The sequence below is a fragment of the Ambystoma mexicanum genome, chromosome 12 (assembly GCF_040938575.1).
Source record: "Ambystoma mexicanum isolate Mex_15411 chromosome 12, UKY_AmexF1_1, whole genome shotgun sequence".
Lineage (NCBI taxonomy): Eukaryota > Metazoa > Chordata > Amphibia > Caudata > Ambystomatidae > Ambystoma > Ambystoma mexicanum.
Window position 1 is genome coordinate 139468567 of NC_090936.1, and position 27966 is coordinate 139496532.

At 45.9% G+C, this 27966-nt stretch overlaps 1 protein-coding gene across 1 annotated transcript in view; it reads left to right on the plus strand.

The window, feature by feature from the left end:
- The window catches only part of CDPF1 (cysteine rich DPF motif domain containing 1), a 292088-nt gene that overhangs the window by 225376 nt on the left and 38746 nt on the right, over positions 1-27966 (plus strand). The window lies entirely within an intron of this gene.

The following is a 27966-nucleotide window of genomic DNA, read 5'->3' on the forward strand; positions in this document are numbered from 1 at the left end:
CATTAAAGGATTTAAACTGACTTCACATTATAAGAAATTATTTTCTAACCTTTCTGCAAAGTATATAAAAGGTTAGTTTACTTACCTTAGAAATCTTCTGCCATACTGGAAAGTAGATATAAGGTTATTTTACTCACCTGTAAATTGGTTGTGCCTCTTCCACACAAGTAAGGCTGTTGGTTTCATTTTATTATTCCTGAAAGGATAATTGTATAAGTGTCCCCCAAATGAGTTTTTTGCTTCCTCTGACTTGCTGTTAGCCTGTCCAGAATAAGTCTGCCTTAGGTTTTACCTACCTAGAGTAACTTTGGGTCATTCATAAAGTGTAACACTGGATTTTGCTTTCCCTGGTCAGTTTTAGGCAGACACAAAAAAGAACTTCGTTTACACCTGCCTCTAAGTTGCTTATAGCTCCTGTAAAAAGTATATAGGTTTTACTTACCTTGAGTCTGACTGTGTTACCCTGAAATAAGTTAGAGTTATTGCTTAGTCTGTGAACTGAAAAGCTACTGTAATTGAATATTACACTCCAAGGTCCAACTCCCCTAGAATAACCGTTATCCTGAATCGGAGTTATAGGATTATACTGTGTCTAGTATCTTTGTTTAACTAGATAACAAAAGTATATTGTCCAGTTCAAATGACTATGTGATTTCTTGCTGAGCGTCACAGTACAACTGATTGGTAACTATTGGTTTTGACTTCCCAAGAACTTCGGTTAGCTGTTCCAAATAAGGTTATATGCTTTGGTCTGTGTACCTTCAAGCATAATGTTGGGTTTTTATAAATGTGTTTCTATATAATGTGATACTACTTATTTCCCCCAATATTTATCCCGACATACTCCTATTTAAATAAAACATTTTTTTCTTTTTTTTAAAATTTTCAAGACAAGGGGAAGGAGCACGCACATCAATTCATCAAATTTTCAGTCCAGAGTACCCTCCCTTGAGTCCATCTCCATTCAGCGAAGCATAACGTTGCATTATCAATTCATCAATTCAACTTTAACTAGATCATGAACAAATTCATTTATCAACAATCAATTGGAGAACAATGCAAGAATAAACAAACAGGAGAAGCGGGAAAGAGAGAAAAAAGAAAAAAAACATTCAATAAATTGGAGCCTGTGCAATTCGTAGCAATATCCTTTCTGTGCAAAGTACGCAATTGCAAGTCTGTCAGGAGTTCATAAAGTGCCTCATCAGATCCGGCCTAAAGTGCAGCTGCTCCCTATCCTCCACATAGTCCAAGAAAGGGTTCCAGATCCGTCTGAACCTCGATAGCTTCCCTTCTAGCATAGCAGTGAGCTTTTCAAGGCCCATCAATTCCCACACCTTCACCCACCAGTATGCCACCTGTGGTCCCTCCACCGCTTTCCAAAATCGAGCCCTGGTGATTCGTGCCGCAGTAAGTAACTGCGCAATTAGGGCTGCTCTGGACCCCGTCATCGGGAAGGACCCATCTTCAGGCACGTCACCTAGGATTAGTATACGCGGGTCCATAGGTAGCAGCGTTCCAGTAACATCCTTGATCTTGGAACAGACCTCTAACCAATAGTCCTGGATGACCGCACAATGCCACCACATATGCCCTAGATCACCCTTTTCACCACACCCATGCCAGCATGTATCCGGATACCCGGGGTTCATGGCATGCAATCTAGTCGGTGGGAAGTACCAACGAAAGCATATCTTAATTGCATTTTCTTTTACCAATGTACATCTGGAGCTCTTGTGGGCTGTATGCCATATGCGCTGCCAGGATTCCGCTGGGATTTCAACTCCTAACTCTCTTTCCCACAATAACATGTAGGGGAGCTTTTCACCCTCAGAGACATTTTCTAGAAGGCCATAACAAGCCGCCAGCCTATGAGAGCTCTGCCCCTCAAGAATTCTCAGTTCTATACCAACTGGCGCTCTGCTGACAGCTTGGCGAGTTTCCCTATTAGTCAACCAGTGTCGTAGCTGTGTGTACCTAAACCGTTCCCCCTCTGACAGACCAAACTTCTCCTTGCACTCCTGAAATGTCAGTGGTTCCCGATCTACATATAAGTCCCTAATCCTCAATGGTCCATTTGATTCCCACCCTTGAAATGAGCTGGGAGCTAGTCCCGGTGTAAATGCCGGATTTTGTGCCACAGGGGACAACGGACCCAGACCCAGAGCTATCCCCCTTTGCACTCTCGCCTTATCCCAGCTTTGAAGTGTAGCAAGCGTTGTGGGCAGACGTCCCCCCTGATAGTTTCGCGCCTCCTTGGGCAGGAAAGGGAAATACTCTAACAGCAATGGAGAGGCTTCCTGCTCTATTTCCTGCCATTTAGGAGTTTCAGTGGAACTCCCCCAGGCTAACATAGGAGCCACCTGCGCCGCCCTGTAGTAGCGCTGAACCGAAGGCAGACCTACAACCCCCTGTATCGCCTTTCTCGTCAAGAGTTTATAGGGTTTTCTAGGCCTCTTGTTTCCCCACACAAAGCATCCTATCTCCTTCTGCATATCTATAAGATCCCTCTCAGGAATCCGTATTGGCAACAAATGGAAGGCATATAGCAGCTTCGGGATAAGAGACATCTTTACCACACTCACCCTCCCCAAACAGGACATTTCCTGTGAATCCCATCGGCAAAGCCATTCTTTAGTCTCTCTAAATAGTGCTGGTGTATTTGCCTTAAATAGGCCTGCATAGGTCGGGGTCAGTTTAATCCCTAAGTAGGGAATGTTTGTAGAAGACCAGGGAATGGGAAAGGCCACCTGTATCGCCGCCATATTCTCCAGGGGCTCAGTTAATGCCATACCCACCGATTTATTTGCATTCACCCCAAAGCCAGAAATGTTTTCAAAATTGGACAATAAGCGCATCAGGGGCGGGATGGACTTAGTTGCATCCTTCAGGAAACATAGCAGGTCATCAGCGTATAACGCTATCTTATGGCATTGTCCTGCAAATTCAAAGCCCATGATCTCCCTACTCAATCGGACATGTTGTGCTAAGGGCTCTAAAGCTAATGCAAAAACCAAAGGGGACGGGACAACCCTGCCTAGTGCCCCTATACAAACGCATCGCTGGGGTCATGTTCGCATTCACTTTGACTTTAGTGGAGGGAAACTGGTAATTGGAGAGAATCAACCTCAAAAATCTGGGGCCAAACCGGAACTTCTGTAGCACCAACTGTAAGTAACTCCAAGACATACTGTCAAAAGCCCGATGGGCATCTAATGATAACAGCGACAATTTACCTGGCAGTCTAGGGGCCAGAGCTATCAGATCTATCGTCCGACGTATATTATCTTGAGTCGAACGGTTCCATATAAACCCTGTTTGGTCTTTCTCCACTAGCGTCGGAAGAATCTCCCCCAGGCGCCCTGCTATCACCCTACTTAGTAGTTTTGCATCCGTATTTAGTAAAGTAATTGGTTGGTAAGATGCGCATTCAATCGGATTTCTTCCGGGTTTCAAAACCAATGTCGTAGTGGAGTCTGCCATAGACTCCGAGACCGACCCCGTTGCCCAGATGTTATTAAAGAGTTTTGCTAAATAAGGGGAAAGCTCAGCCCTAAAGGTCTTATAGAATTTATTTGTGAACCCGTCAGGCCCTGGGGCCTTACACAGAGGAAGGGAGCGAATCACATTTTCTATCTCCTACCTTGTAATTGGCTCCTTGAGGCAACTGTGGCAAATGTGCATCTCGTATGATCCCCTCCGCCATAGGTAACATCTGTTTGGTGGGAGGCAGAGTGAGCCCTAAAGTACTCCTCCACTACGCGAAGTTTCTCTCTCTCTGATGTGACCCTCTTTCCTTCCCCATCCACCAGTGCCTCAATCCTATTGCCGCTCGCCCGTAGTTTCAGCTTGGCTGGTAATAGCCGATTGGCCTTGTTACCTTTAGAATAGTAGTATTGCTTAACTCTCATCATACTATACGCTGCACGGCTCATGTGATGAGTCTGGAGTGCTCTCTGGGCTATCCTAACCTCTCGTTTCTGACTGAGTATGTATACACCTATGTGCCTCTTCTCTCTTCCGGAGCTCCAGCTCCAGCTGGGCTTGTATTTGTTTCCTGGCCCTACCTTTCCCCGCCAAGTAAGCAATTACCTGCCCCCGAAGCACAGCCTTCGCTGCATCCCTATCTTTGTATACAGCAGTGCCTCTGTCTCATTCTCATTAAAACAAAGGTAATAGCCTCTGAAATACATGATCGGAACTGGGTATCCTCCAGGAGGAATTCATTCAATTGCCATGACCGTGGTGGGCTAGGCCGGCCCTGAAAAGAGGCCAACGTGAGTAGGACTGGGGCGTGATCTGACAAGGCCTTGGACAGTATATCTATGTCAATTGCTTGGGCTATTAACTTATCGGACGCTAAGAACATATCCAACCTGGAGAATCCCCTGTGCACCGCAGAATAATATGTGTATTCTCGCTCTTCTGGATGACAGAATCTCCATACCTCTATAAGGGAATGTTCCCGCAGAAGCGTGGTAAGTGCCAAATAATTATTTTTATCAGCGCTAGTTGGGGGGAGAGTTTTATCCATCAGAGGGTCAATTACAGCATTGAAATCACCCCCAATTATTATTTCACCTTCCGCATGTTCAAACAGTAGCTTCGAGACAGATTCAAAAAACGTGTCCTGCTGTGCGTTGGGCGCATACAGAGAGACCAGTGTCACCTTCCTCCTCTGCAGATCGGCTACCACTAAGACATATCTGCCTCCCACATCCTTCAGCGTCTTACAGACCCCTAACGAGAGTCCTCTGCGAACCAGGATGGCCACCCCAGCTCTCTTACTCCCTGAAGAAGCGCAAAAGTTTGTGGGATATAATTTACTGTTAAGCCGGAATTCATCCGACGGGAGCAAGTGAGTCTCCTGAAGAAACATGATTGAGGAGTCTAAAGTGGCCATGCGGTGCATCTAATGCCCTTCTTTTAATCGGAGAATTCAACCCCTGCACATTCAGGGAGAGAGAGCAACAAGTTGGGGTGGTCATAGTCTTATCATTATCTCCTTCCAGTGATGCCCAAACAGAAAACAATAAATGGTATAACAATTGGTTGTACTTTGGGAACCAAGCTCCCACCACATCATTTACCCCCTAGACCCTTAGCAGATGCCAAACTCACAGCCAGCATCCACTTCCAATGCCTCCTCACCAAGAGCACACTGAGTAAGCTTACAGCAGCCTGCTGCTGCACCCTACAAGCAAGGACCAATAGATAACCTGCTCCTCACCCGTGAAACAGCAATTCAAAGTCCCATTCAGCATTGCTACCCCCGAGGGAGACCTACTCCAGGCCCAAGATGAAGGCATCTTGCCGAAACGTCTAAGACCAGCACCCCATTCTCTACCTGGTCCGCCCAATCTCCTGATTCAGATCCAGACGTCGACCACGTGTTAATTCACCCTCTAGCCTGGCTACATACAACCAATTGTTATACCATTTATTGTTTTCTGTTTGGTTGTATTTTGTACCTGTACTATCACTTGTCAGTATAGGTGGTGGTTACACACCGATCTCCAAGCACTACTTTGTTTTAGCTTTGTATAAACTCAATTCAGTTGCTAATTCAGTTACATTAAGAACTTGTGAATACTAAGAACTAACTACCCTTAATGTACTGGACCTTTTACAAAAAAATCATAAAAAGACTACAAATGCATGACTATGATATGCATTAACAGCAAAATAAAACAAAAGCTGTATCCTCCACATCTATTTTTGTCTGTAGTCCTCAATTTCATGAGTACTACTACATCTAAAAATGTTTTTGCATGTATGTGACATGATACAATAAATCTAGGCCTACTGTATTCAATAAGTAGACCCCAGTACTACAGACGTCAGGGCAACCCCCTTTGTACCATATAGGTGGCCATGCGGTGCATCTAATGCCCTTCTTTTAATCGGAGAATTCAACCCCTGCACATTCAGGGAGAGAGAGCAACAAGTTGGGGTTGTCATAGTCTTATCATTATCTCCTTCCAGTGATCGCCCAAACAGAAAACAATAAATGGTATAACAATTGGTTGTTCTTTGGGAACCAAGCTCCCACCACATCATTTACCCCCCAGACCCTTAGCAGTTGCCAAACTCACAGCCAGCATCCACTTCCAATGCCTCCTCACCAAGAGCACACTGAGTAAGCTTACAGCAGCCTGCTGCTGCACCCTACAAGCAAGGACCAATAGATACCCTGCTCCTCACCCGTGAAACAGCAATTCAAAGTCCCATTCAGCATTGCTACCCCCCAGGGAGACCTACTCCAGGCCCAAGATGAAGGCATCTTGCCGAAACGTCTAAGACCAGCACCCCATTCTCTACCTGGTCCGCCCAATCTCCTGATTCAGATCCAGACGTCGACCACGTGTTAATTCACCCTCTAGCCTGGCTACATACAACCAATTGTTATACCATTTATTGTTTTCTGTTTGGTTGTATTTTGTACCTGTACTATCACTTGTCACTATAGGTGGTGGTTACACATCGATCTCCAAGCACTACTTTGTTTTAGCTTTGTATAAACTCAATTCTGTTGCTAATTCAGTTACATTAAGGACTTGTGAATACTAAGAACTAACTACCCTTAATGTACTGGACCTTTTACAAAAAAATCATAAAAAGACTACAAATGCATGACTATGATATGCATTAACAGCAAAATAAAACAAAAGCTGTATCCTCCACATCTATTTTTGTCTGTATTCCTCAATTTCATGAGTACTACTACATCTAAAAATGTTTTTGCATGTATGTGACATGATACAATAAATCTAGGCCTACTGTATTCAATAAGTAGACCCCAGTACTACAGACGTCAGGGCAACCCCCTTTGTACCATATAGTATTAGCCCATAGCTCTGACGCTCTTTGGGCCGTCCCTCCAGTTACTAGTAGAAGATCCGAAAGCCAGCTGTGGTTGAGTCCCGATCGCTTATGCCAAATGCCAACGACCCGATGCCCTAGCTGGGCCTACGTTCTTCATTCAGTACTCTTTGCGGCAACAAACTCTCGTCATCGAGGTGTACCGCACACCTCATCTTCGCAGGACGTCCACGACCGATCGTCAAAAAGCACCGCAAGGACCGAAGCTGCTACCTCGATGACATTGCTCACCTTTTCTTCAAGGAATCTCGATGATCCGTGGCTCCTGCCTTAAAGGGAGTTCACTCAAGAAGGATCTGTTGACAACGCATCGAAGAACTCTGCTAAACCAGGTACATTGGGGTAGTAGAACATTTGTAGAAGGGAATAAGACTCTGCTAAACAATATAGGAACTGGGCTTGTCAATATACTTTATTTACAGGTTGCCCAGTGGGGGCATCCTCACACAGCACTGTGGGGTAGCAGGACACAGTATTCTGCCAATTGTTTAACCACTTGTTTCCCTCCTATGTCCGGTGTTGGTTCACATTGCTATTCGACTTGTATGTCATTGCAACTGTCAGCAGTTGATGCATTTTAAAGGAGTCAAGAGTGAATTGTGGTACCACATGGATATTGTACATATTTATTATTTTAGTGTTGCCAAAGCACAAAGTATTTTATTGTTTGTGTATATATTCTGAACCTTATTTATATAAAGAATTGTGTTATCACTAACATAGTGTGTGGACATTCCTTTGTGGGGGCTTGTGGACTACACTGTACTTAAGAACCAGCCCGCATCACCTCCTTAGAGCTAAGCCGTGATTGCTCGTCCATTGCTACCAACAATAAATAATCTTGTCTGGGGTGCTCTGTGCTTCTACTCTGCCATACAGAGGGGAGGAGTACAGATAACCTCCCTCCAGTCTTTACAGCGGCAGTAACGGTAACTCCCTATTTCCATGGAGTCCAATATGATACTGGCATTGTTATAGTATGGCGGTCCGGAAAGGGTGCCGGTGCGTTGCTACCGGCACCCTTATTTCCGGACCCCATACTTGTAATGAGGCCCTTAGTCTTCAAAAAGTATCTCTATAGGGAATAACGGGACAAAGTACATATACTGAACTGCGGTGATAGGGTAAAGTTAGGTAAGTCTGGTTTTATCCCACAGATGCAGTTGCAGAGGCAACCACCCCCGAGAAGACTAAGGAGCGACCCTTCCAAGGAGTGTTCCAGCAGCAAGTTCCTGCCAGGCTGCATGTAGATGGAAGGATGAGGAGCAGATATCCTGCAATAGAAGTGTATTAGGAAAGTGCGTTTACAGTTGGACCACAAAGTCCTACAGCCCATGATCCCTAGAAGAAGACAAGGACAGATCCAATTAATAGATGTGGGCCACAATACTTGGGGTCAGGTACTTACGCTGCCTGTAGGAAGAAAATAAGTCCAGGACAGTCATTGCAGCTTGCCTGTTGTGTTTAGGTGTGGCTAGAGTGTGCAATGGAGCTCTGGGTGGTGGAACTCAGACTTTTGACCAAGTAAATGCCATAACCCAGTGTGGTTTAAAGTGAGCCCCAGGATCAAATGAACTGCCTCGTTTATATACATATTTACTTCATATGCACAGGATTTTCAATTTCTCTTAGAACAATGTCCCAATAACTTGATAGGAGTCAGTCAGTCCTTTCATATGGCTGATTAGGGATGTTGTTTCTTATCTCTAACAACTACGTGTTTCGGGCGCTTTACGCCCTTCTTCAGGCTCTCGTAGTGATCACATAGAATAATTTAATTGATTAACTTGTGTATTGTATAACTGACCTGGTGATTGGTCAAGGGTCCCTGAAGCGAAGCCTCAGTGGGTAAGATGTAAACTGGCAACTGGAACACATATTAAGATATGACTTTAGTCTTTAGTGCAACATGGTGGCGGCGTACAAAGGGAATAGGCGCTGAATATAACGCTTTGTCCCCCTGTACGTCGTCTGAATTCTAGGAGCTTATGGCAAAGTGGATGGTTAAGTGCTGAATCCTTACCTCAGTTGCAGAAGTATTGGGTCAGAACCATAATGGTCAAACATCAGCGGACACTTGCTCTCGTAGATATGTGGGTGTGTCCTGAGAGATGATAATAATGTCCGTATTAATTACGGGCCTAAACTTAATCAAACTAAGGATAGTAATATCCATTTTGCGTGGTGTTCCTACCTTGCTCAGGGTCATGCAAGAATCTCTGCTGTGGGGTCTCAGTGACCGCGGTAATGGAAGGCGTCTTACTGGCGTTGCGCATATCAAATTGGCTCGATTGGGGAATGTTTTTCCGTGTTGGCCCTCTGAAAGGTGTGGGGAATGAGTAGGTGTGATTAAGCTTGGTGGGGGCTGCTGTGACTAAATAGTGAAGGAGATGAAAACTCTGGTTACTTTGATCGAGTCCGTGCTGGAGAAACCTTGTCGTACACAGCTTCCGCATTCTACTCACTGTATGCATGTAGCTAGGCTGGAGACTTTGCAGCATTCCAGCAACATTCTTTCTCGAATTCCAGATCAGACCTAGGGTAAGAGGAGGTCTTTCCTACCAGTGGTAGGCTTAAGCCAACCCTCAAATTATAGTCTGGCCGTGACACAAAGGGAGGGGTGACTAGCCATTCAATATGGCCCTAAAAAACAGATCCATGCCTACCCCCATTGGATGTGATTTAGGGACTTTCTGGGCTGAAACCAGCCAAGACCAGCTCAAAAACAAGAAGATGGTGGCTACATGGCTTGGCTTTCAAATAAGTTCATATTAGAAAAATAGTAATTGTAGGCCTGCCTCATGGTCAGCCCAAACGAAGGGCTTTGGGACAGACCACTTTGGTACTTTACTTTGCATTGGATGTTGGAGACTGATGATATTAAGGTAGAAAGTATTGCCTCGTATGTGCAATCGGGGAGAATCCAGGAGAGCCTCTCAATGTCAGAGCCCTTCATAGCAAAGATTTCATTTAAGGCAATACAAGAGGGGGTGTGGTCCAGGTTGCCTAAGGCGGTGTAGAGAAAGTCCTCAAAAGTGACAAAGAAATGAAAAATATTCGAAAGCAAAGTTACTCTTGTCTTGGGCCCTCTCGGCAAATACTTTCACCCTTTGTTCCCAGTATGGGGTCACCCTATTAGACTCCTGTCGGTTACCCCACCTTCCATTCTTCCTCTACTTCCCCTTGCTTATCCCTTAGTTTTGTCCCTTATCGGGTTACATCAAGCAGCTACCTGCTTTCTATTTGCGTACAGTGCACCACATAGGTTGAGTGTACACCAGGACTTCTTTTTTAAGTGATATGATGTAAGTGCACAATCATGCTTCTTGGACATACTGTCCTCTGTTAATTTTTTCATACTTACACATCCTCCGTTTTTACCTGTTATTATTAGTTGGTTTCTTTTGTTTTGTCACTAACATAGAAGTAAACCGCATAATCATTTTTCTTTGTCCACTTCATCTCGTCCCATACCTATTTACTTTTAAACTCTCTTCCACAGTCTGTTTTTTATGCAAAGAATTGTGGGGCTTATAATCATCATTTCATTTCTCTTTGTACACATTGGTTTTTATTAGATATCGCTCTCTCAAATCAGTGGCGTATGGCTGCTTCATGTTGCCTCTTTGTCCAGTTGAAATGTGATCAGGAGAGCATTAGAAACTAAGTGGAGTGTTCAAGGTTAGTTTGCTCCAGCCTACAAGATAAGGGTTCACAGTAAAACATCAAAAAGAGAGAGTAATAACTAACTGTCTGGGTTGCAAGTATCTCTGACTTTAGTTTCACAATATCATGTGCACATCATCACCCAGCGTCTTTGGGGTTGACCTATTGGTATGGGACATCGGGTTAATGTTGGCAGATTTTTAGTAGAGTGTTTTGGAGACTGAGTGGTAAACTAGACAGAGTGTTTGTGTGGTTCAGTGTTTTTTTGGTCTACCATTTGTTTGGATTGACTTTTGTGACCTTGAGTCAGATTCTGGTGGTGAAGATAATTGTAAATTAGCCTGTTTCAAGATGTCTGTCATATTTTGGGTCACTATTTTACATTCTATGAAAATATCAAGCCTTTATTATTCAGCAGCGAGTTGTCTGTTCTTCTTTTGGGCATTCTATAGGGAATGACGTGAAAGCTCTATGAATGACCACTGTCTTTGTGTATGACCAGGCCATGACAGGGGGGGGTCAACGGAAACTAAGCACATTAAAAGTATGCTCCAGCGCCTTTTTTCCAGTAATAGGGAGGTTGGGTGAAGGCCTAAAGATAAACTGGGAAAGGGAAACAGAATGGCCTAACCGGATGATTGAAATTCACAGTGCACAGGATGGCATAACAAAAAAGAAGAGTATTGATGGGAATGTGGGAATAATACTCTTTGAGTGATTCCCAGTTTTCCTGGGCAGGGTTCCTTGCCTGTATTGTTCCTAGGACCAGCCTACCCACCGAGTTGTTAATTCTCTGGTTGATGGGGTGTGTGAACCCCTACAGGAACTAAGGGTTATTTACCTAAAACAAAAAAGGGGAAGTTCTAGAGGTACAGTGTCAGGATTTGAGGAATCCAAAACTCTCTTTCAAGGGCCCAGTCTACAGGAACTAGAGGCCTGGTTCAGTGTGTAAATTCCTATTGTAACCAACAGGTCTTTGGGGTTTGTCACCCTTCAGTTCACCCATTCTCAGGGTATTTAAAGCACAACACCATGCTTCTTTTTTGGCTTTTGAATTCTGTAGTCGTGGTCCTGACATCTTGCACACATGCAAGACATTTTCATATCACCTCCTTGCCATGGGGGAATACCTTCAATGGCAAGCCCTTTTGCTCCCCCCAGTTCCTCTAGTTATGGGTATACATCTACTGAATCTCAGCAGGATTCGATACTTTTCTGGATGCAGTTATTGTTTGCCCGCTATTCATTGCTTCTTCAGCTTCTCTGCACCTGCCACGCTCAGCTGACTTTCAATGTTTCATTTTCTCCTAATCTCCAATTCAGGCCGATTCTGACCTCCCAATATAATCTTGGTTATAGCCTACAGCAGGCTAAACAGGCTGCTTCGTTTTAGCAGGTCCTGCCTCCTGCAAGCTTCAGTGCCAGAGCCCCCAGCATGTTTGCAAGACACCTTTGCTTCCCATTGGTTTCTGGCATGACGCTAATCTGGGCTGCATTCCCCAGTAAGCTCTCATCAGCTCCTTCCTCCTCTAGTTCTCTGGGCCTTGCCATGATTTGTGTTGCAGCCCTCCTCACCACTGTGACTTATAAAGCATTCTGTTGCTTCCCAAAACTAGGTCCAAACTCAATATATACCCTAAAAATAATAATAGTGTCTGCATTTGGCTTATGTCACTTTCCTGCTCAGATATCCACTGAGGAACCTGCTCTTTGTCTCTGTGTTCTAGGTTTCCAGGCATTCTCGAACCACTTCAGTGAGGCTAGTGGCTCCAGGGTCCTCCATTGGTGGGTGCTCCAGCACCTGGCTCAGTTGTAGAGCTTCTTTCAACTATTCCAAGCAGCTGCCCAATATCCTCAGCATCAAAGACTGCTCCCAGGGCTTCTAGACTTTAGGGGGCCTTTGGTCAGGTCTCTGTTCTTTTCCTGGCTCACCCTGACCCTACAGGGTCTAACATTGGCTCCCTGCCATTCGCTGATGCAGCACCAGCTCCTTCTACAGCCCTCCACTAATGTCTGCCCCGGACCAGTCTGGCTCATTGGAACATCCCTATTCACTGGGGACAAGAGAGTCACCAGGTGTCCACCCTACTCCTCTATATTGATCTAAGTATCTCCCCCTTTAGCTATTACTTGGGCTTCTCCAGCTTCCTTCTAGGATTTGACTTTGGGCACCACCGTCAACCTTCCAACTAGGAACACCCTTCACTGATGGTAAACCTCTTCTAATAAAAAATGTTCTGCTATGCTTCCTCCTCCAGCCCAATGCCTTCATCCAACCTTCTGCCTTCTCAACGTAACACCCAGTACCTGGATACTGCCCAAGGCTAACTTTTAACTCTGATGCTTCCACCCATAAGGGTTTGGGGAATCTTGCTGCTCTTGGGTGCTTAGTGTCAGGTGGTCTATACCTAAGGTTATTTTAAGGCCACTAGCATTTTGGATTTCAAACTGTGCCTGACTATATGAGAGCTACCTCCATCTGCCCCTGGAAGCTGTAGTGAGTTTGCTTCTTTTCAGCAGTCTTTGGTTTGTCAGCATGTACAGCGTAAGGCGTTAAGTTCCTATGACAGCCTTTCAGCGCTATACATCTTAAGTTGCAGTAGAAATTACATTTTGTGTCTCATGCAGCCTCATTGAAATAAACGATGAGAGGGATTGAATGTATCTGTGCGAGTCCCGCAGACCGCGCTGCGGGTCACTTCCTTCATTGTTGATGTTGCAACAGGATGCGCCTTGTTCTCAAGTTCTGCACTGGTATGAATGTGGTGCTCTTGTGTTTTTTCTAGGGCCCCTGCTGAAGAAATGATAACACAGTTTGTGAGTTCAGATTACTCAGACACTGCCGCTAGGGAAACTAATGTGTCAGAAATATCATCAGGAATCATACTTTGACTCAATAAAAGTGCTGAGGGTAACCTTGCCTAGCCACCTGGATCCACTAAATGGACAGGCCTGCTTTTTGATCCCAGGTGATAGATTCTGGGTGACTGGGAGAGCCGATTGCTTTGGTTTCACAGAAGGAGGGGGCTGAAGTTACTTGCCAGGTCCTTGGAGGGGAGGGCTGCACTGCATTGGCCTCAATGGTCCCATTGGTAAACTCATTTGATTGTAGCAGGGGTGTCCTGGGTATTCCACGTTTACCTCCACAGGGCCCAGTGTCTCATTAGCTTGGGGTGGCAACCAGCCCTCATGACCACCCTGCTTCTGGTTCGCAGGTTCAAACAAGGGATCTTGTCACAGCATTTATTTGAATAAAACTGTTGTTGACATTACACACTTGTTTATGATGCGATTTTATTCTGTGACGGTCTCACAGTTATGTTAATTATATGAAGGTGTCTCTTGTTTTACAATCATGTGATGTTACATTTATAGCAATAAATGCATCAAAAAATACAGGGTCTATCACTTCTCAGAAAGACACAGAGGATATTTACCCAAGACTCTCTCCTGTGAGTTACAAGCCACATGTCAGATACTGCCATCATATGTCCTGAACTTGAACCATATCCCCAGGTAATCAAAGGAAGGCAAGGTACCAAAGTAAAAAAGACAGAAGTGATCACAGTTCAAGGGTGTTTATTAAACTGTAAAAATGGCCTAATCTAAACCTAAATCCAAGATGGGAGCAAGCTACGACCATCAAATAATAATAATACCGTCCTAGTAGAGTCGAGTCAGATAAAAAAGGGCCTATACTACCAAACCTAATGCCGATCCTTACTGCTATGCTACAAAATAGTATGGGATACTTTTCACAAGAAAAGAAACAAGTGTTCACCAAAGAATAAGTCAGGATGCTATGGCCAGGGTCTCCCTTCCTTCCCCACGTTTTCAGCACAGGACAAGGCAGGACTCTTGAGCTCAGCACAGCACACTCCTGGGCTTCTCTGGCACGAGAGTACAGTTCCTTTTCTCAATATCAGGGCCTTCTGTGCCCAAGTCTCTTTCATGAAAAGTCTCTTGCCTAAGAGGGCCCGATATGCCATAATCAACAAAACAAAAGTTCCTTCCAGTAATCATCAAGCCGGCTGATTATTCTTCACTCTTGGATCCCCCTCAGCCGGGCTCCGATCTTTCTCTCAACGTTAGCCTCCCACAGTCGGGCTCAGACCGACCACTCACTGTGGACATCCCTCAGTTGGGTTCATATTTGTCGCCACAATGTTCACAGGTGTATTACCCCCGTTTGGTCCTGCATCACCAAACACAATAGCATCCCCTGTAATCTTGCCGCCAGTACCCTTGTGTATAACTTGGCATCCGAGTTGATGAGTGCAATTGGATGGTACGAGGAGCATAAATGTGCTTCGCCATCTTTGGAATGAGCCTGATGTGCTCCATGTTCATGGACTTAGTGACCTCCCCCACCTGTCTAAAATGGTTAAATACATCCGTAAGGATTTTGGCTAGGGGGTCCTTAAACGTTAAATAAAATGCTGCTGTAAGCCCATCCTCCCCCAGACTTTTGTTCACCTTTAGTCAAGATATCACCCTTTGTACCTCTTCCCATACTATGGGTTCTTCTAATTGATCATTTTGTTCTGGTTTTATTATTTGCCCTTCCCATTCTGCTAAGTATGCCACTTGCTCTTCTCTGTTTGCTGGGTCTTCCCTATATAGGTCTGCATAGAAATCCCTTACAATCCTACGCTTAGCTCTTTATGTCCCTGCCTGTTTGCCACTCCCATCCTCCAAGGTGTAGATGAATGCTCTCTGTGCTTTGGCCCTCAACGGTCTCGCCAATACCGTCCCTATTTTATTACCCTGTTCAAAGAACTTCTGTCTGCCCCTAAGGAGGGTACTCTCCATGGATTTATTTGTTATCTATCTTAACTGACTGCGCTAGTTTCATAGCTATCTTGGTTGCTCCCTTTTCCTTGTGGCTCTGCTCTAGTTCCTTTATCTCCCTTTCTATTTCTTCTTCTGCCTTCTTCCGCTCTTCCCGGTTCTTCTTTGCCACTTCTATGAAGAGGCCCTTTATCTGCTGTTTAATTGCGTCCCACCTCTCCCCTATGTTGCCCCTCCCCCATCCTCTGCAAATTTGCGTATCTCATTCTCAGTTGTCTCTCTTCACGGTCTCTAATCAGATATTCTTCCAGCCTCCATCCCCCGGTCCCTCGCCGCGTGTTCCTCCCTCCCACTCTAGCGTGACCGGTGCATGGTCGGACAGCGCCATGGTCCCCATTTGTATGTTGCTGGTTGCCTGGACAATCCCCTGTGTTGCCATAATGTAATCTATCCTGGAGTAGGTCTTGTGGACATGGGAGTAGAAGGAGTAATCTCTCTCTTGCGGGTGGTGCACCCTCCACACATCGCAGATCCCCTCTTCTCTAAGCCTTCCCAGCAATTGTTTAGACATCGTTCCTGTTTCGTGGCCACTCAGTCCCCTCGATCTATCCCAGCCAGAGTCCGCCGCTAGATTGAAGTCTCCCAATATAATCATTTCTCCTTCCCCAAACTTGCCCAGTTCATCTAGAAATCCTACCAGGAACCCAGGAACCCTTCTTTTCCTTGGTTGGGGGCGTACACTGACGCCCATGTGTATAGCTGACCCCTCATTTTCCCTTTCACAATCACATATCTCCCTTCTGTGTCGCGCTTAACCTTTGCCAACTCAATTTGTACGTTTTTATGGAATAGAATAGCCACCCCCGCCCATTTGGCACCCACCGTGGCATGAAATTGCAGGGTAGCTCCTGCTACGCATGCGCCCCTCGTCCCCTTTCAATAAGTGCGTCTCTTGTAAGCAGACTATTTCAGGTCCCTCCTTTATCAATTTCCCTCAGAACTGCCACCCTCTTGTTAGGACTGTTTAGCCCCCTTATGTTCCATGAGTTTAGTCTGTACATCCCATCTCCTTTATAGTTTTCCCCGGTTGCTGTGGCACCCCCTGTTTCCTCTGATTGACTGACCCTATGCACCCTTGTAGCCCTCAGAACTGGTTATGTGTTCCCCGCTTGTAGGTGTCCCCGGATCCATGTCCAGGTTCTTGACGTGGTCGCCTCTCGATGGCCTGTGTATGGAATGGCCCCTTGTCATGATCTCTGCTTCCAAAAGGTCAGGGTTTTCCCAACTCCCTTGGAAGCAGATCCATAACCCAGGTTCCGAGTGCCAACCAGTCCCAATTGGGACCTTTTGGACCCAGTCCTGGCGCCAGTGGCACCAGGCTCATAAATATGCCCAGTCCCAGCGCTGGAAGCGCCGGGCTCATAATGCTTGGGTGGACTTACCTGCAGCAGACCATGCTGCTTACTTGCCTGCCAGTTGAGCCTCTGATCCTCTTCTGTTTGGAACTACTTTTCCTGTTGGGTGGGGCAGGAGCCACTCCCTAGATTCAGAACACTGGAACTCTTCTGGAAAGCAGGAACTCTTTTCTTACCTAGGCGTGGCTGTGGAAGGAGACACCTAAGCACTACAGGAGGCTATTTAAACCACACCCGATGGATGAATCTTGCTTTGCGTTATTCTGCATCCTCTGCAGCAGAACGCTCATCGTGTCTTCTGCATCTGATCCTGGGCCTAAGGAAAAAGGCTTACCATCCTGAATCCAGTCTTCAGCAACACCTATAAAGACAAGAAAGAACAGGTTAGCATTACGGTCTTCAGTGACAGCTCTTCACTCGGCATCTGAAAGACAAAGGCTTACCTACTCTTCGCACGCTCCGGAGACCTTCGGCGCTGCATCCCGCATCTGAAAGACAAAACAAGGTGCGTTTAAAGACATTGGGGAACTTTAATACTCACGTGCCATTACTCCTTTCCACATCTAACCCAGTGGGTATTCCGGCACCCTGCAGCCGCTCCGAACTTGTACCTGCAAAATAAAAAGACAGTTAGAGCGCATCGTGAAGCAGGCAACAAGCGCTTACTTACGTGCTTCCAGGCGCTTCAATTCATCACACGGGCTCCATCTTCAACTCACTTCAGCCCGGCATCCACCATCGCCGGAACCCTGCAAAACAAGAAACATCATTACTAAAGACTTTAAAGACATTAGAATTACTTGAAACTTACCGTTCGTGCAGTAAACGACGGACAGCAGTCCTCTGAAGTCAAGAGGCCTGCTCCCCTTATCCAGTGAAGAAACTGGTTACAGCACCCTGCCCCGAGGCAGATGGAGAGCACGGCGTTCACTTACCTAAGGTGAGAGCGTTAACCTTTGGGGTTCTACAGGAGAAGAGAAAGGGAAGAAGAGAGAGACATTCAATAACCCAGTTCCTTAATCCCATATTTGCTATCTGCAGACATCTTACCCTTCAAGTCAGACATACAGTGCACAGAGGTCCAGCCCAAAGAGCCAGCCGTGTGTTACACATCACCTTTGCAGATACGGTATACGCCCAGTCAAGACCGGCGCCTCTACGGGAATCAGGTGAGCGTTACAGAACGCAAAGCCTACCACAAAACTCCCGTCCAGGCGCTATGGAAACCTCGGATACCGACCAGCTAGCCCAGTTACTTGGGGAACTAAGGGCAGAAGTGCATGCAGCCCGTCAGGAAACAAACGCTCTAAGAAGGGAACTGATTATTTCCAAGGAGCGAACAGATGATCTCGCTAGACAATTGCTACAGTCACAAGCCGGACAGACCCCGTTACCCGCATCTGGGGGAAATCTTCCTTCTACATCCTCTATGAATCCAGTGCAGATCAACCTACCTGGGAATGTACCTCTGGCTCCGCCCGAACGATTTTCTGGTGACCCAAAGAGGTTTGCAGTATTTATCAATCAGTGCCGGTTGCATTTCTTATGCCGGCCAGCAGCCTTTCCAACTGATCAAGCTAAAGTAGCTTTCGTGCTTTCGTACCTTAGTGGCAATGCGGCAGACTGGTTGATCCCTCTAGTAAATCAAGATGATCCGGTCCTCCATGATTTTCAAGCTTTTCAGCTCAGTATGGAAAAACTGTTCACAAGACATTCACAGGGGCAGGCCTTGGACAATGAGCTTCTTTCGTTGCGACAAGGTAATCAAGACCTTTTGGCTTATATTGCGTCTTTCAACAGACTGATAGTGGAAACTCAATGGCCTGAGGACAAAAGGATTACGCTGTTTTATAGAGGTCTACGTGGAGAGCTCAAAGATGTGTTAGCCCAAGTAGTGAATCCCCCACAAGATTGTTCCGACTATATAGACTTAGTCGTTCAAATAGATCACAGACTGCAGAACAGGAAGGCCGATCGTTCCAAGTTTGATGCTCGAGTATTTTCCAAACCGCCAACTCCTTCCAAAGGAGTAGACTCCGGGGAACCCATGCAAATAGGGGGTCTGAAAGGTCCTCTAACACAAAAGGAGCGGGAAAGGAGAAAACAGTTGCAATTATGCCTCTATTGCGGAAACTCAGGGCACTTTCTTCGAGACTGTCCGGTGAAACCTGCCAAGAAGGCAGTAGGAGCTGCAGTTACCAAAGTTACAAACTCTGAGCAGGGAAACGACCTCGCCCGACAAGAATAGAGGTCCTCTTGCCGAGCGTGAAAACCAGTTCCGTGACCTCGCATTTCGTGATACCTATGGTCCTCATTAGCCCTGATAATCCGGATCGATTACATGCAATTGAAGCTTACGTCGACAGCGGTGCCATCGGCAATTATGTGGATCATGAAATAGTTTTGAGGATGAATCTAACTCTTTGTCCCAAGGCTGTAAAGGACGTCATTACTACGGTGGATGGTACGGAGATAGCCTCCGGGCCAGTAACGCATACCACTCAAGAGGTGACACTAGTAAGTCAAGATGGACACCATGAGAAGATCGTGTTCGATGTGATCAAGGCCCCTCAGTTTCAGATTATTCTAGGAATACCTTGGTTAGAGAAACACAATCCTCTGATCGATTGGCGAGCAAGAACGGTCCAGTTTCCAGAATGTGTCTCTACTTGTCACCCTCCACCTGGTGTTGCACTGGCAGCAATTTCTTCAGAGACTCCCCAGTTACCTCCCGAATACCTAGAATACCAAGATGTTTTCCGGAAGGATCAGGCTAACTCTCTACCTCCTCATAGGTCTTATGACTGCCAGATATACCTGATACCTGGATCTACTCCTCCTTGTAGTAGAATTTATGCCCTCACCGAGCCTGAGAACCTTCACCTTCGACAATACCTGGATCAATACCTGGCAAATGGGTTTATTCGTCCGTCCAAGTCCCCTGCTTCTTCAGCTTTGTTCTTCGTTCCAAAAAAGGAAGGAGACCTTAGAACTTGTATAGATTATCGCTCCCTGAACCAGATCACCGTTAAGAATAGATATCCGTTACCTTTGATCCCTGAACTCCTGGACCAAGTCAGAAAAGCATGCATATATACAAAGCTGGATCTTAGAGGAGCTTACCACTTGGTACTAGTAAAAGAGGGCGATGAATGGAAGACGGCCTTCCGCACCAAGTATGGGCTATTTGAATATCGGGTCATGCCCTTCGGACTTTGCAATGCCCCGGCCGCCTTTCAATATTTTATGAACGATGTCCTCAGAGAGCTCATAGATGTGTGTGTTGTTGTTTACATTGACGACATCCTCGTTTATTCTTCATCGGAATCTGAACATCGGAAACACGTGAAATTGGTCCTCGAAAGATTGGGTCAACACAAACTTTTTGCTAAGTTGGAAAAATGTGTTTTCAACGTGACTGAAGTTGAATTCTTGGGATTCATATTATCACCTGGCGGAGTGCGTATGGATTCAAAGAAGGTCGATGCAGTTCTCAAATGGCCATCACCATCCTCCGTAAAAGGTGTGCAAAGCATGTTAGGCTTCGCTAACTTTTACCGCAGGTTTATCCCCGAATTCTCTCGAATAGTCCAGCCCATCACTGCCTTGTTAAAGAAAAACAAACGTTTTGAATGGTCTACCGAGGCGGAACAAGCTTTCCAGGATTTGAAGACTAAATTTATCTCTGCACCAATCTTAAAACACCCCCGCCCCGAACTCCCCTACATCGTGGAAACTGATGCTTCAAGCCTTGCCATGGGGGCAGTTCTATCACAAAAGGACCCGGTAACCAATCAGTTGCATCCCGTGGCATTTTGGTCCCGCAAATTCTCGCCTCCTGAAATCAATTACACGATTACTGACAAGGAACTTCTGGCTATCAAGTCTGCCTTTAAGGCTTGGCGGCATTATCTGCTGGGGGCCCGACACACCGTTACTGTGATTACGGATCACCGAAACCTGCAATATTTGAAAACCGCAAAAGCCCAATCCTCTAGACAACTCCGTTGGGCATTATTCTTTGCCGAGTTTGACTTCATAATTACCTATCGACCTGGTACAAAGAACGGTAAAGCTGATGCCCTTTCTCGGATGGGAGTGGAAGAAAACTTGATCAACCCTAAACCTGTACCAATCATTCCCGAACAAAGAATTCTGGGTGTAATCGCCACAGAATCCATAGAGGAAGTTAAGGACAAGGCCAGGCAACTTGTAACTCCAGCAGACATACAGAATTGGCATCTGCAGGGAAAGGACTTTGCAGTAAAGGACAACTTATTGTATTTCCAAGAACGATTATACCTACCCAGCACAGATTTACAGAAAAAAGTAATCTCTTGTTATCACGATTCTTTAATGGAAGGACATCCCGGTATGGCCAAGACCTCAGAAAAGATCAAGCGCTACTTCTGGTGGCCGTCTTGGAAAAAAGATATCAGAGACTTTATAATGTCCTGTGGAGTATGCGCCCAAAACAAGAGTCAAAAGGAAAGACCAGCAGGCCTCTTACGCCCTATTGACATCCCACCTCGCCCTTGGCATACACTTTCTATGGACTTCATCACCGATCTACCTCCATGCTCCGGATACAATACGATTCTAGTAATCGTGGACTTATTCTCCAAGATGGCGCATTTCATTCCGCTCAAAGGCTTGCCAACAGCAGCAACTCTGGCCCGAGAATTTCTCGAAAACATCGTCCGACTGCACGGTTTTCCTTCGGTTCTAATTTCGGATCGAGGTAGTCAATTTATTTCTCATTTTTGGCGAAGTTGCTGTCGGTCGGCTCAAATTGATGTGAGACTATCGACCAGTCACCACCCTCAGACCGACGGACAAACCGAGAGGACCAATCAAACTCTGGAACAGTATTTACGCTGCATGCTGCAACAAACTGAAAAAACTTGGAAAGACATCCTTTGGATAGCCGAATATGCCTACAATAACTCTGTCCATTCGGGAACTGGGAAAACCCCGTTTTTTCTTTTGTACGGCAGTCACCCTCGAACCTCGGAGTTGGATCCCCTCCAAGATCTTGAAACACCAGCAGTAGACTACCTGCATTCTACAATCAGCCAAGCCTTTAAGGAAGCTGTTTCTCACCTTCAAAGGGCTAAAGAACAATACAAGAAAGGAGCAGATCAACATCGGAAGGAAGCCCCTCAATATCAAGTAGGGGATCAAGTCTGGTTATCCACCAAATATCTACCTCTAAAAGGGCCACGCACATTCAACCCAAGATACCTTGGTCCCTATTCCATCACTACCATAGTAAACCCAGTAGCGGTCAAGTTGGACTTGCCCCCGCACATGAAGATACATCCGGTCTTCCACGTCTCTCTATTAAAACCCGTGCAACCTCAAACCCGACTAACTAAATCTCCAAAACCTATCCTAGTTGATGGAGAACTCGAGTTTGAAGTCAAAAGCATTCTGGACTCCAAGATCTCCAAATCTAAACTATTTTACCTAATTGACTGGAAAGGCTACGGCCCTCAAGAGAGATCCTGGGAACCTGCTGAATATGTCCACGCTCCTCGCCTAATCAAAAGATTTCACCGAACATTTCCTGACAAGCCAAAACCCCCGGAGAAGCCCGGTTTGGGAGGGGCCTTGAGGGGGGGGTACTGTCATGATCTCTGCTTCCAAAAGGTCAGGGTTTTCCCAACTCCCTTGGAAGCAGATCCATAACCCAGGTTCCGAGTGCCAACCAGTCCCAATTGGGACCTTTTGGACCCAGTCCTGGCGCCAGTGGCACCAGGCTCATAAATATGCCCAGTCCCAGCGCTGGAAGCGCCGGGCTCATAATGCTTGGGTGGACTTACCTGCAGCAGACCATGCTGCTTACTTGCCTGCCAGTTGAGCCTCTGATCCTCTTCTGTTTGGAACTACTTTTCCTGTTGGGTGGGGCAGGAGCCACTCCCTAGATTCAGAACACTGGAACTCTTCTGGAAAGCAGGAACTCTTTTCTTACCTAGGCGTGGCTGTGGAAGGAGACACCTAAGCACTACAGGAGGCTATTTAAACCACACCCGATGGATGAATCTTGCTTTGCGTTATTCTGCATCCTCTGCAGCAGAACGCACATCGTGTCTTCTGCATCTGATCCTGGGCCTAAGGAAAAAGGCTTACCATCCTGAATCCAGTCTTCAGCAACACCTATAAAGACAAGAAAGAACAGGTTAGCATTACGGTCTTCAGTGACAGCTCTTCACTCGGCATCTGAAAGACAAAGGCTTACCTACTCTTCGCACGCTCCGGAGACCTTCGGCGCTGCATCCCGCATCTGAAAGACAAAACAAGGTGCGTTTAAAGACATTGGGGAACTTTAATACTCACGTGCCATTACTCCTTTCCACATCTAACCCAGTGGGTATTCCGGCACCCTGCAGCCGCTCCGAACTTGTACCTGCAAAATAAAAAGACAGTTAGAGCGCATCGTGAAGCAGGCAACAAGCGCTTACTTACGTGCTTCCAGGCGCTTCAATTCATCACACGGGCTCCATCTTCAACTCACTTCAGCCCGGCATCCACCATCGCCGGAACCCTGCAAAACAAGAAACATCATTACTAAAGACTTTAAAGACATTAGAATTACTTGAAACTTACCGTTCGTGCAGTAAACGACGGACAGCAGTCCTCTGAAGTCAAGAGGCCTGCTCCCCTTATCCAGTGAAGAAACTGGTTACAGCACCCTGCCCCGAGGCAGATGGAGAGCACGGCGTTCACTTACCTAAGGTGAGAGCGTTAACCTTTGGGGTTCTACAGGAGAAGAGAAAGGGAAGAAGAGAGAGACATTCAATAACCCAGTTCCTTAATCCCATATTTTCTATCTGCAGACATCTTACCCTTCAAGTCAGACATACAGTGCACAGAGGTCCAGCCCAAAGAGCCAGCCGTGTGTTACACATCACCTTTGCAGATACGGTATACGCCCAGTCAAGACCGGCGCCTCTACGGGAATCAGGTGAGCGTTACACCCCTGCCCCCCACCTGCCTTTTCCCCAATTGCTTATCCCACATCAGACTATATTCTAGTCCTTGAGTTCTATGGCTGTGGGCCTCTACTCGACTCATTGTTCTTCCTCACGTTGTCTTTGCCTTCTTCGTGACCCATCCGTGTGGCCTGGCTCGAGCTTCGCCGAATGCCTCACCCAGATCGTTCCCGGTGACACTGTTTCTTGTTTCTTTTTGGGCCAGCCCCAGTGCTCTCATTCCGTCTTCCACCTGAGATACAATTTTGTTCTCGTTGCCCGTGCGAAATTGGAGACGCGTCGGGAAGAGCCAACGGTATCTCAGCTTCCTTCTGTTAAGTTCCTCCGTGAGCGGTTTAAGTGCGTGTCTCCTCGCCAACGTTGCTTGGGACAAGTCGTCATATAGCTGCACTTCGCATCCTCGCCCTCGGATCTTCCCCTTTGTCCTGGCCGCTCCTACTAACTATGCCTTGTCCTTGTAGTTGTGCATTTTGACTACTATATCTCAAGGTCTCGCCCGCGGGTCCATCCTCCGGATGCCCACTCTGTGAGCTCTCTCTGTCCCCATGTTATGGCCTTTTCTCCTTCTACCAAACTCTCAAACAGGTTCGTGATCTGTATATTGTCTCTTCTCGACCTGTTTTCCAGGTCCTCACATTTTTCTTCCAGAGCCCTTATTTTCTCCTCTGTCTCCTTCACTTGTTGCGACCACTCGGGCCTCTTTGTGTCCCATTCCGACAGACGCTCTTCCATTACCATCACCCGCTCTCCTACAGAGTCAATGTCTGTCCGGTTGTTTGCAATTGCTTGCGACAGGTCCTCTCTTATACTTGCCCCCTCCGCCTTAAAGGAATAGTGCGCTCCAAAATATTATTGTCCCATGCGTTTGGGCATGTGGTTTTAAGCAAACTGTGATCGATCGTAAAAACATTTCCTATGCACCATACCTTAGTTTTCCTCACTTTTATACATGCAAAATCAAGCAGTGGGTGCGGCCATCTTGTGCTAATCTTATCCTTTGCCGCATCGCACTTGCGGCACTAAATCATATCCCCCACCCCTGAAGCGGACATCACTATTCCTAGCGATATTTTCCGCCTATTTTCATGACGTTAGTGTGCAGCGTAGCCAAACGCGCCCAGTCATCATCTACGTCTTCACGTTACTTGACGCAGAACCCTGAATATCACCACACACATCCTCTCACCGCACAGCGCGTCCCAAATCGGAATAGAAAACACAATTTTTAAAGGAAATACCAATACTCTCCAATTTATAATGTGCTTTTATTTCACAATAAGCGCTCCGAGAACATCTGCCAATTTCCATTTTCAACCAAATTTATCATTTCGTTGTGTTAGTACATCAAATCCTTATCATGAGTCACACAGTGTTCCTTTCTGTAGAAGAAGCGCATTGGACGCACCTTGAATCGCAAGTCTTCGGCATCAGCTTCTTGCTAGCGCACCGTAAATGATGTCAGGTTGGTCCTTGTCGCTGGTACCGCAAAAAGGCATATCGGTCCCAGGCAATCGTCCCACAAAAGAGTAATTGCGATTCAACCATTTAGGTTTATCTGCCACTGCCTGCTGAAGAAACCATTACTGAGTATCTGGAAACGATGACATTCGCAGAAAGGAAGGATGTAGCTGTGTAGAAAACATAACAGAAATATATTTCAGTAGCCATTCTTTATTCAAATCTATCCATTTACCCTTTAATTCTGCACTGTGTGAAACCTAATAATGAACACAAACCAGAAACAATGGAAACACTGAGAAAACACTGTGGAAAGTTGGAGTGTACAATGTGCTTGAGAGGTTAGTGCTGTGGGGTATGTGTATGGAGTGCTGTGGATTATGCTGTGGAGTAGGTTTAGCTCACAATGGGATACGGAAGCTGACAGAAGAATTTGAACAACACATACACAGCATTATAACGGAATATTAGCAACGAAAATGGTGTGGTGGAACCTGGGGGAACCAAGACGTGGACCCCATGCATTGCGGTGCTGGACTGCCCATGTGCCCGGGACAAAGACAAATACATACAGGTTGTATTTGCGTGTCGTCACAATATGCCCTAACCAATATGCCCCAACTTCAGTAAAACTTACATTATATTTGGTATTTCCATTCTCTTGGTGTAACGCAGTGTGTCGGCTCAGATCAACGGTTGTCATGAAATAAAATGACGTGTTCCTTTGTCCAGTATTAAAATGGTGAACCTTATCATTTTGGTGGGTATTACACACCTCCAGTCCTTCAATCCATAGCGAATCCTCCCTTTCTTCCAAGGACGAACAACAATTGAACCTTCTTAGGAGCGCGTATGCTAATTTGCTTTTTGGTGAAGGAAAGCCACAAATCAAAAACATACTGTACAGAAAGCGTCAGTGTGAACTGCCCACAACAACATCAAACGCAGTGACCTTGACTCCATTGGAGCGATTAGCCCAGCCGTCCAACATGGCATTCAAAATATGTTCGAAAAATAAACATATTGTTTGCTGGCATCTACCAATGCTGCGCTATCATGAATACTTCTTTACTAATCTACATTGATAGTGATTTAGTAATTTTAGGGCAACAGTTCCAGTTAAGAGTCCTCCCCATTGCACCCTGTTTTCGCAGAGGAATGTGTTCTGCGGATAATGTGAGACACTGACAATTCATAAATCCAAGTGCCCTTCCATCTCCAGTGAACTTCCCGTGCACTAACAAATGTTGTAGTAGAGGCGGTATATCCCGCCCCGCTGCACCATTCTCGTACCGGGCAAATAACGTATAAGCTAAGGTGGGAGACATCTCCACCCCTCCTATACCTATTTGCATCACCCATGTTTCATTGCTAATGTGTATACTTTGAACTCAATTTTTTGTCCTTTCAAACGCCATATTTTTCTAGGCCCTCTACCCCTCTGGCGAAATGTTCACTCTCCCAGCGCCGTGCACAGCCAGCCCCCACCACCTCTGTCTTCTGTCAGCTCAGCGCATCTCCTGTTCTCATGGAAATGCAGGTAATCATTTTTGCAAGTAGCGAGTATCGAGCCCTGACAAAATGTGCTCATCCAAGAATGTGAGACCAAGGTCTGCTCCAACCTTACTGCCCCATCCATCTCTGCTGCCCGACTCATGCCATCTCCACCCCCTCCCTGCCAGGCCGTGGTCCCCTGAACCCATGCCCCCTATTTCCTTTGAACGCATCTGGTCACCAGACCCTACCCCTGTGCCACCTCCAATTCATGTACCCTATATCTAACCTAGAGTGGTCACATATTTTGGTAGCACTAACACCTATCCTCACTGTGTTTGAAATCGTAAGACTCCAATAGCCGCAAATCAAAGATCAGCCCTTCTGATAAGGCATCCGAAAGGAACGACCCCTAACACATGCCCCATACAAATATAAGTCAGAATGCACCTATTTCACACCAACAGCCCCCTTAAATGTGGTGTTTTGCTTAGAGTAATTAGTTCTTGCGTGCCAAGTTTGTTATTTAGCTTAGGTCTCATTCCCTAGTGGGACACATATTTATTCTGTCTATTTGGACATGTGCATGCTAAGGCAACTGCAGACACTGCAGTTTCTCTCATGCTGATATCCATCTGACCCTCCCGTGCCCAGATCAGTGAAGGACCCACAAGAGCTGGCCGAAAGCAGGAAAGTGGCAAAACACAGAGTTACACTGTATGGCATACTCCAACAGGCACTTCTTGCAAAATAAATTGACAAAGAGGATACATTTGAAATGACCATTTGGACGCTTAATACTTCTTCATACTTTTAATAGCTTGAAATTCAAGTTGAATAGATTTCCATTGGTCATGTACAATGTACAAACATTGTGGCACATACACACCGCTGCTAATCATTTATACCAGGAAGTCAACCGTTCAACGAGTTCCACATTTGTTGGACGGGGCTCATTTGCAATGTTTAGTGGCAATGTATGTGTCCTCAGAACAAAATCAGGATCGATTCCATTAGTATACATGGCCAACACAGTCAAAGTGAGATCTTTCACAAAATCGAATTCCATTTCCTGGTGTATCGGTTTGGCAACCCATGTTTTGCTTCTTTTTGAAAAGGCCATTGTGTAACGAAGCATTCCAAAGTTTCCTGCAGTTTTCGATTGTTCTCGGCCTAGATTCTCGTTATGCTCTAATACGGCTAGTAATGTGCGAGATTGGATACCGTCTATGCTGAAATGCAACCTCTTGGGCCTGTACTTTAGG